Source organism: Cynocephalus volans, chromosome 5 (genome assembly GCF_027409185.1).
Source record: "Cynocephalus volans isolate mCynVol1 chromosome 5, mCynVol1.pri, whole genome shotgun sequence".
NCBI lineage: Eukaryota > Metazoa > Chordata > Mammalia > Dermoptera > Cynocephalidae > Cynocephalus > Cynocephalus volans.
In genome coordinates this window covers 22,116,915-22,127,301 of record NC_084464.1, presented here as the reverse complement: position 1 = coordinate 22,127,301, position 10,387 = coordinate 22,116,915, and positions in this window count along the sequence as shown.

The window sequence follows — 10,387 nt, the reverse complement described above, 5'->3', positions numbered from 1 at the left end:
TTCCCATAATTTTAACTAACACCCAGATGCTTACAGTTTCCAAATCCTTATTTCCCTCTAAGACCACTACTGTGAATTAATTGAATTGTGTCCCCCAAAATTCACACATTACAAACTTAACTCCCACTGTAACTCTTGAGGGTGGGAATTCCTATTATGGTAACTGAAAGATGGGGTCTTGAAGAGGTGATTAGATTGTAGGACCATGCCATAGTGAATGAATTAATAATGGTGATCAGGGGCGTGGTTCTGAGGGCTTTAAAAGGAGAGCGTGTGAGAGTCTCTCTCGCTCTGCTCACCATTTTCTACCACGTGAAACCCCTGTGTTGCTGTAAAGCCACTACCAAAGAAGACCCTCACCATAAGTGTTCCCTGAACTTTGGACTTCCCAGCCTCTGAAACTGCAAGCAATAATTTTTGTTTTCTTATAAATTACCCAGTTCCAGCTATTTTGTTATAAGTGACAGAAATGGACTAATACAACCACTCTCCTAAGATATAAAACCCACAAAGGACAACAGTAAGTTATAAACTCACAAACTCCATGTCTTTCTATGAATTTCCCATAGATATCTCAAACTCAATATATCCCAAAAAACTATCTCCCCATCACCCCCACCCCCACCCCACACTCAACTTTCTCCTCTTCCTGCACTGCCTGTGTTAAGAGATCACCCCAACACCCACATTGTGTTCCACACCCAAGAACTGGGAGTGACTCATAGCCCTCCATCCACCTTATCCCCAGCCATCTCCAAGTGCTGCTGATTCTGCCTCCTAAACATCTCATTTGTCAGCCCTCTCCCCAATCCACATCCACTGTCACTGCCTTGGTTCAAGCAAACCTCTCACCTGGATATATCAATAGTCTCCTAACTGGCTGTACACTGTCTCTCGATCCCTCCAATCCATCTGCTTCACTGCCACAAAAGTGATTGATCCGCGTATTTAATCATATCTTTTTCCTTGCTGAAGGTCCTTCACTGGCGTTCCTCACCTGTAAGAGAAATGCCAATGCCTGGTCCTGGCATATCAGACTTTTCATAATCTGGGTCAGCCTTTCCCTTTGCTCTGGCCCCAGTACACTTTCTGAATGACTTTAAATTCCCCAAACACACTAGGCAATTTCACGTCTCCAAGACCTCTCTCTAGAACACTCTTACTCCTTGTTTGCAGGAGGGTAGGTGTGGAGCTACTTACTTACCTACTTTTCTTTCACTCCTTTTGATTTAACGGCTGACCTTTCTGTGGCCACTCTCATTATATCACCTGTCAGCAACTCTCTCAACCAGCCAGATGTACCTCCTTGCTCCCCTTGTCCTGTCATGAGTTGTTCCTGACAACGTCCTAGAGAGATGTTACCTTTCAGAAAACTTCAGAGATTGATTTAGGGGAAATGGTTAACAAGTAGTATGTGGAGGCATTGTTCCTAAGTGTTTCTTCTAAGTTACTGTTCAACAACCAAAAGAAATTTGATAGATCAGCAAATATTTAGAAGTTGTGTTTAATTCCAAAATTTAATTCTGTTACAGACTAAGAATATACTTTGAATAATTTCAATCTTTTTAAATTTATTGAAATTTATTTTAAGGCCTAGACTATGGCCTTTCTTGGGAAAAATGTTCCTTGTTTCTTGAAAAGGATGCATATTCTATTCTTCTGAGTTAGCGTTTTCTATAAATATTAGTTAAGTCACATTGCTTGTAGAATTGTTCAGGTCTTCTAAATTCTGGCTGACTTTCCATCTTGTTGATTTTTCAAATATTGTGAATATGGATTGAAAATCTCAAACTCTAATTGTTGAGTTGTCTGTTTCTCCCTTCAGTTTTGCAAATTTTAGATTAATATATCTGGGGGCTTTTTTGTTAGATGCATATACATTTTAAATGTTATATCTTCCTGATATTTTGACCCTTTTGTTATTATAATATGTCCCTCTTTTTCTCTAATAATATTTAAAAGCTATTTTTCCCGGTAATAATATATCCAATCCAGCTTTCATATGGTCACTATTTGTATGCTGTATCTTTTACCATCCTGTTACTTGCAAACTAATTGTATTTTTATATCTGAAGTGTGTCTCATGGGTAGTTGTATTTTGCTTTTGTTAATTCACATGACAATCTTTGCCTTTTTATTGGAGTGTATAGTCCATCTAAATTTAATGTAATTATTAGGTTTGGATTTACATCTGCCATCTTGCTTTTGTTTTCTATGTATCTCATGTCTTTTTTTCCCTTCTATTCCATCTTTGTGTCCTTTTGTTTTAAGCATTTTTTTTTTGCTTAATTCCTCTTTTGTTTTTAATTTCTTTGCTTTAATTCCTCTGTTGACTTTTTTAACAATGTATCATTCAGTTATATTTTTGCTCTATGCATTATACTATGCATCTTAATTTATCACAACATACTTCAGTTTACTAACTTAAGTATAGCAAAATACAGCAATTTTTCTCTGATATAGCTCCACTTCTCCTTCCTTTTCTGTCCTATCATTTTCATATATATTATATCTGCATGTTCTAAACCAAAATATAATGTTATAATTACTGCTTTAAAAAATCTTATATCTTTTAAGCAAACTAACAAAAAACAGTAAAGGAAATATATTTATATAGTCTTTTATATTTATCCACATATTATCATCTCTTGTGTTCTTCATTTCGTCCTTTGAATTTTTATGATCATTGGTATCATTTCCTTAGAGTTTGAAGTACTTCAAACCTAGCAGGCAGGACAATGGTTTTTCTTCTTTCAGACAAGTCCTGGCTCTGGCATCTTAAGGGCATCATATTTATAGGATGAGAATAAATTGATTACAGGGCCTTATAGGATCTTTAAAACTTTACTGCAAGGTTAACAGCACTACTAATGACTTGGGTTATGTTTCTGGAGAGATAAAGTGAAGAGTTTTGAGTTTGAATATTTGAGAAGTATTTGAATAATTCTTTTAGTATTTCTTGTAATGTGGGTCTGATACTCTGTCTTTATTTTCTGGAAATGTTCTTATTTTGCACTCAGTTTTGAAGAATGCTTTTATTAGATACAGAACTCTTTATTAAGAATATTTTTCCCCAGCACTTAGAATTTGTCATTCCACTGTCTCCTGGTCTCTATTGTTTCTGTTGACAAGTCATCAGTAAATCATATTGTTGTTGCCCTGTACGTGATGAGTAATTTTTCTTCTGTGACTTTAAAAATTTTCTCTTTGTGTTTGGCTTTCAACTGTTTTACTACAATATGTTTAAGTGTTTATATTGGGGGGCTTATTCTACTTGAGACTCATTGAATTTTTTAGATCAGTATATAAAATGGTTTTTTTTGTTGTTGTTTGTTTGTTTGTTTGTTTACCAAATTTGGGGAGCGTTGAGCCATTGTTCCTTCAAAAAAAATTTTTTTTCTTTTATCTGCCTCTCCTCTCCTTCTGGAATTCCCATTACATGTATCTTGGTATGCTCATTTCACAGGTCTCTAAGTCTCTACTCATTTTAAAAATATTTTTCTGTCTAATCTTTAAATCGGATGATTTCTATCACCTATATTCAAGCCCGCTGACACTTTCTTCTGCCATCTCAAATTTGTTATTGAGCCCATGTAACAATTTTCTTATTTCAATTATTACATTTTTAACTCTAGAATTATTATTTGTTCTTTTTAACAAATTTTTATTTTTATAGAGATTTCTTATTTGTTGAATTATTATCATTTTTCCTTTAATTTTTAAAGTGTGTATAAAAGTTGCTGTGAAGTCTTTGTTAAATACCTTACCTGAGCCCATTTATACTTGGTTTCTATTGACTATTTTGTTTTGTTTTCCTGAGTGTAGGTCACACTTTCTATTGAATATTGGATATATGTAGTCAATATTTAGGAGCAACTCTGGTCAAGTTCGGACTCCCCATCCTGGGCAACTGCAGCTTCCCCCACCCTGGCACATATCCTTATCTGATTCAGTCTTGCCTACATATTTATGACTGGGTTCTTCAAGAAGGCAAGGAGTTAAAAGCAACAGAAATGGAGAAGACAGAGAGGAAGAGCCCCTTCACTTCTTTGAGCCTCTGTTTCCCATTTGTAAAATAGGAAAATAATAGCTACATCACAGATTGTTGTGAAGATTAAACAAGATGACATACATAAGTATAAAAAACAGCATTTTATAAATTCTAAAACATTATACAAACATGTGAGAATAATATTCATAATAGTATTTTATTATTATTTTCTTCCTTCAACAGTCAGGTAATTAAACATCCTCAAATGTGATGACTGAGAAAGAGTCAAGGGTAAGGAAAAGAGTGAAAAGCAACCACCTAGAATGTCTATGTCCTCGACAAAGAGAAAAATCACATGAAGAGATGGAAAAAGGAAAGAGAAAAGCAAATAAAGGGAAACAGAGAAGGAAGGAAGAGGAAAGGGAAAAGCATAGCCTTCAAGCCTCTTCCCTTTATCTCTCCAGAAACATAACCCAAAAGTCATTAGTAGTGTTGTTAACCTCGTAGTAAAAGTTTTAAAGATCCTATAAGGCCCTGTAATCCATTTATTCTTGTCCTATAAATATGGCACCCTTAAGACGCCAGGGCCAGTACTTGTCTGAAAGAGGAAAAACCATTGTCCTGCCTGCTAGGTAATAGAGAAGGTGGGGTCATGTCCAGAAAATTGGCTTGCTTAGTACCTGTCCTTCCCTTTCCCACTCTGCTCTTACCCCTTAAGAAATGCTGCTTCACTGGCTAACCCTGCTTACCTCACCCCTGCAAGACTCTGACAGCTTCCTTTAGGACTACAGGGAGCAGCACTATGACCAGGGATCCAAGAAGATCCAAAAGGAAACAGAAATATCAGCCTCGCCAACCTGTTATGATGCTGTCAGGAGATGGGAGTTATGAGAAATGTTACTTCATGTGATTTGGTAGCTGCTTTTAACTTAAAATCTTGTCTCAGCAATGGCTCCTAGCAACTATTAACTCCTTTGGCAATCACATTCACATTCATTATCTCAGTGTTTGATGATGGATTACATTCCCAGACATCCCCAAGTTTTCTCCAATAATATTATTTTGAATATTTGAGTTTTTATCTTCATAATCTAAAACAAATATTAAAAGTATATTTCATATAGTATAAGTGGATAACTACTTATAAATGAGTCAGGCACATCATTTTGATACCCACACTTAAATCTGTGTTAATAATCACAAATAATACTGTGCTAATTGTTTTGAACTAATGAGAAAATAATAAATAATGCTTAATTACCAACAGAGGCCAAATACTGTCACTCAAAACAACTATCATTAAGGCAGCCAGTACTATTGCAAGCAACAATTCATTTTTATTTTTAAAAAATCTATTCCATTTAGTTAATTTTGTTTATTTGAACCTTATTGGTTTTGTGGTTTTGTTTGTATTCAATTTACAAATTTGATTTGATTTTATATAATGACATAATAAGTATAAGCATGAAGCATTTATGCCCAGTTTTATGTTTGTAAATATATAAGTAATAACAGAAAATACTTTAAGTCAACACTATAGAAGGGAGACAGTACAAAAGTATTTTTTCTTCTAGAAGCATTCTATACATTACTAATTTGGGGAAAGGGGTAGAGGATGTGTTATCTCCTTGCTCATTATGACAGCCAAACAAGGAAAGTGGGAAGGTATAAGTATCTCAGTTGACTTAAACCAATGTTAAGACAGGTGGAATGCAAAGTCTAAAAAGGCATAACAAGAGCAGGGTAGTTAATCAGGAATTGGACCCCCGGGCCAACACACCCACCTGTATCATGCAGACTTCTCTTTAGACAGGATCATGGAATCATAGGATCTGAGCATAAGACAAACCTACATGGCCATCTCATCTGGCCGACATCCAAGACAGGTATCTCCCCTACAATATTTTTGCCAGGTAGTCTGCAAGCCTTTACACAGAAAGCAACAGAGACAGGGATTTAACCACCCCACCATGAAGACTTTTCCATGTAGCAATATGCTATACCAGAAAGGGCATAGAAATTATAGCTATGGGTATAGAGTTTGAGTCCCAATTCTGCCATTAACAGCAGGTAAGTATAGATAATAGTCATTAAGAGCTCTGTACTAATTTATTCCTCAAGGCAACCCTATTGAAATCTATTGGGTTCATTAATTAGGTACCATTATCATCCACATTTTGCATTTGGGGAAATTGAGGCACCAAAAAGTTAAAGTAATTTGCCCCAGTTCCTGTTGTTAACAAGGTGATAGAGCTACAACACAACCCCAGGCAGATCTGGTTCAGGAACAGATTATGGCAGCCATGAGCATATATGCCCAGTCTCCTGCAGCAGAAAATGTAACACATGGGGGCCCCCAGCTATCCACCACCCAGACAGTGACTGAGAGAGGAAAGACACTAGGCTGGGTATGTTCTTGGAAATCACAGGACTCCTCTGACCAGCAATTTCAGCTCAAGGACCCCCCCTTGTCCCAGGAAAAACTTTCTTGGAAGCATGCTACCATCTAAGAGTCTTACTATCCAGTTCCCTTCCTTCCCTTGCTCCTTTACAGAGAAAAGACCTTCCAGTTAGCCAAATAATGGTCCACGAAAATGTCCACATCCTCATCCCCATAATTCGTGAATATGTTACCTCATGTGGTAAGAGGAACTGTGCAGATGTGATTAAGGTAAGGGTCTTGAGATGGGGAGATTTTCCTGGATTATTCTGGTGGGCCCCATGAATTCACCCTTAGAAGAGGGTGGCAGGAGGGCCAGAGAAGGACAAGTCATAGTGAGAGCAGAGGTCACAGTGATGCAACTGTTGGCTTTGAGGACAAAGAGGCCACAAGGGAAGGAATGCTGGCGGCTTCTAGAAGCTAAGAAAGGTGAGAAACAGAGTTTGCCCTGGAGCATCCAGAAGGAACACAGCCCTGCCTACACCTTGATTTAAGCCAGTGAGACTCTGACCACCAGAACTGTAACATAATCAACCCATGTTGCTTTAAACCACTAAGCGTGTGGTCATTTGTTACAGCAGCAACAGAATCCTCATACAGACTTGCAGCACAGTGTATGGCTCTTCCTGCCTCATCCCTCCATTTTTCCCTGCACAGGGGTTTCTCCTCAATAATATTTTGTGTGTCTAATCTTGTCTTGGCATCTTCTTTTAGTAAGTTCCAAACGCACAAGCAGCTCCTGGAGTGGGCTTTGACAAAGCCAGCAGTAAGACGGGCTTTGGATTGGCTCACTCACTGTCCCTAATCCTGAATGGGAAGTGGTACGAAGATAGGTCATAGCAAACAGGTGTGGCCCAGTTGCTAACAATTCCACTGACACTGAGCTGGGAAAACATCACAGTGGAGGGGACACTACTGCAGGTGAGAAAATGTTCTGGTGCAGGGAAACACCATTGTACACACAATAATTCAGTGATTTGAAAATTTGGGGAAACAGTGCCTACAAAGAGTGGAATTGGTTGGTGACTGCTAAGTTCTATTGATGTTCTGCAAAGGGATAATGAGAAACAAGTGGTTAATGGCTAAGCTTCCCAAGGCACCCTTATTTTGTGTCACAGAAGAGCACACACAGCTGAGCAGTAGGCTCCAGCAACATCTGAGGCTCAGTCAAGGTGGGGCTGTTATGATGAGATCAGGGCCCTGGAGGGGAAATCCTGAGACCTTGAAACATGGGATGGGACATCTGGATGGGTGCCCCTGACAATGCTAGCTCTACAGGCTCCCCTGAACCCTCAGAGCTTGCAGAGGGGGCTCACTCTTCTCTAGCAAGAGTTAGCACTTTTGTTGTGATGAAAGATGTTATAGAGGACTCTCTCCTGCAAGGCAGCAGGTGCCTCACTCAGAAGCTTCCTCCACATCCTTTCCTGGTTGCTAGGCTGATAACTAGGATAAATCTGGCTACAGACATGCCTAGCCTAAGAAGAGAGAAAAAAGACTCTACACCAAAGATGTTCCAAGAATTAGCTTGCAGGTACTAGCAGGAGCCAGAGAGGTACAACTAGGACTGGATTTTAAGTGTGCTTGATCAAGGGGGCCAGAATGTAAGACTAGATAGATAAGAAGGGGTAAACTGACTCAGGAGTTCATTCTTCGGAGACATCCTAGCAAGGTCCCATGGGAGGGGGGGGGACTTGCTGTTGGGATGTGGGGAAAGGGGAGCTCTTAGAAGCCTGGACAAAGGGAGAGCCAACACTGGTAAAGTGGAAATGCATGAATTGTCCAGAAAGATGGTAGAGAAAGGAATAAAGAGGCCAAGGAAAGTGGGCATGCAGGAATGAACATGTTACTTAAGTCCAGAAGGCCCATCAGAGGACATGGGGGGCAGCCAAGGGGCTCGCCCCGTGAGGAACTGTGCAGACAGTTTACAGAGCATGATGTCCACAGGGGCATGAGAGACAGGCAGCCAACAAGGACGCCACTTATCATCAATACCACACAGAAAGCAACAGTAGGTTGGGATCCCTGTACTAATCAGACACAGGAAAAGCAGAGAGAGAGAGAGAGAGAGAGAGAGAGAGAGAGAGAGAAGAGGGAAGTAGTTAATTTGTCACAGACTTGGAGAGAATAGAAAATTCTAATAGGAGATTGATGAAATGGGTTAATGTCTAACTAAGCCTGTGATGGAATACCACGTAGGTATTAAAATCTTGTAGAAGAAAAACAACATAATACTTAATGACAATGTTCAGAATATATTAAGTAAAAAAGATTATATTATAATAAAACACATAATTTTATACTCCAAAAAGTTGGTTTTTGTTTCTGTTTTGGCAGCTGGCAGGTATTGGGGTCCGAACTCTTGACCTTGGTGTTGGCAACAGAATGCTCTAACTAACTGAGCCAACTAGCCAGCCCCAGAAATGTATTTAAAGAGAAAATATTTCCAACAATTAAGTATCCTTTTAATATACGAAGGTATTTCCATGAAAGTTTTGTATTTAAAGTAATTAAAATTTTCTACCTGATATTATGAAAGAGACGGGATACTGGTTTTCAGCACTTCTATTTCACATGTACTGGTGGTTCTAGCTAGGGCAATAAATAAAAAGAAAAGGTATAAGTATCAGAAGGGAAAAATTAAAATTATATGTATATAACATAATCATAGAATATCCAAAAAGATCAACAGATAAATTATTAGAATTAATAAATCAGTTAAGAAATTCCCTGGCTACAAAATCAATACAAAAATCAAATGTATTTCTCTATATAAGCAACAATTAGAAAAATAAATTTAAAATAGTTTAAATCATTAAATAACAAGAGTAATCAGACAAAAAGCCCTTTGCACAGAATATCATGTTATCAATTGCCTCTAGAATAGGGGGTTGGCAAGCTTTTACTGTAAAAGGCCCCATAGAAAATGTTTTAGGATTTTTGGTCCATGTGGTTTCTGTTGCCTTTATAGTGTATAAAGCAGCCAGAGAAAATATGTGAATGAAGTGGGCATGGCTGTGTTCTAAGGAAACTGTATTTACCAGAACAGGCAGGAGGCTGGATCTGACTCGTGGCCCTAAAAGACGGATTCTGTCAAGTCTAGACTTAAGTCTATCTTGTCTGCAGTTACATAGCCAACTTGAAGGAGTTCCCACTGCCCAAATTTGGGACAATTTGAGCATCACGAAGAAAAGATAGTAATAACTTTTTATAAAACATTGAAAAAAAAATCCACAAATCCTTAATGATACTGGAAACCAAGGGGGAAAAACACTTATTCGTCATGACTTGAGATGACTCATATGGCTAATTCTTACTTTAAAATCCAGCATTGAAAAATGGAAAAGAAGAGAAAGATTTAAAAAACATAAATAATTCAACATTGAAAGGGAAAATGATGAAGTATGCCCTGTTTTAGGAGGAACTGCAGTTTATCCCCAGATGAGAAGTGAAAATTCCTTATAGAAAAATGACACCTAGGGGGCTGGCTGGTTAGCTCAGTTGTTTAGAGCACAGCCCTGTAGCACCAAGGTCATGGGTTCAGATCCCGGTACTGGCCAGCCAAAGAAAAAAAAAAGAAAGAAAAGAAACAAGTGCCATCTAATAAATGTAGAATGAACAATAAAATCATCGACTTAGGTTTTGATAATTGAAGCTGGAAAGAGGGTCTTGGGAAGCAGATACTTGCATAGCACCAAAGTACCCACAGACAAATGGCTGGCTCACTGCCCATCCTTCATACTGAAGAAGTTTGCTGTCAACTTGAACCAGGTTATCAAATTTAACATCACTAACAAATAAAAATAAGTTAAACAAATTTAACATCACTAGCAGTGAGGCAATCTACCATTCTATTCCATACCTCTTGCCAGGATGTATTCACCTCCTGACATCGTCCAGACAGTATTCTTGCAAGAAAAAAGTTTTATTTAACCTTTCTAAGCCGTTAGACCTATATT